General features: G+C 56.9%; 1 protein-coding gene across 1 annotated transcript in view; it reads left to right on the top strand.

Moving 5' to 3' along the window:
- MID1 (midline 1) overlaps nucleotides 1–232 on the top strand; it is a 113731-nt gene that overhangs the window by 8814 nt on the left and 104685 nt on the right. The window lies entirely within an intron of this gene.

Here is a 232-nt window from a genome sequence, read left to right as displayed (position 1 = left end):
GTCCCCTGAGCCGCGCTATTCTCCCACAGCCCGCAGTGGGCTGCATCTAATATGCCCGGCGCTGCTCCGCAGACCTCTGCTAATGGTCTTGAAAGGGAGAAGGTTCAAAGAGGCTTGGTTCCCAGGCCTGCTAATGAGCGCGAGGCCTCTTCCCCGTTAATGAACCGGCGCTTATGTGGGATTCTTTCCCCTGCCCTTTTTGAAGGGAAGGCAGGCAAGAGTTCACAAAAGC

Source organism: Crocuta crocuta, unplaced genomic scaffold (assembly GCF_008692635.1).
Source record: "Crocuta crocuta isolate KB4526 unplaced genomic scaffold, BGI_CrCroc_1.0 scaffold224, whole genome shotgun sequence".
In the NCBI taxonomy this organism is placed as follows: domain Eukaryota; kingdom Metazoa; phylum Chordata; class Mammalia; order Carnivora; family Hyaenidae; genus Crocuta; species Crocuta crocuta.
This window is presented reverse-complemented; position numbering and strand designations above follow the sequence as displayed.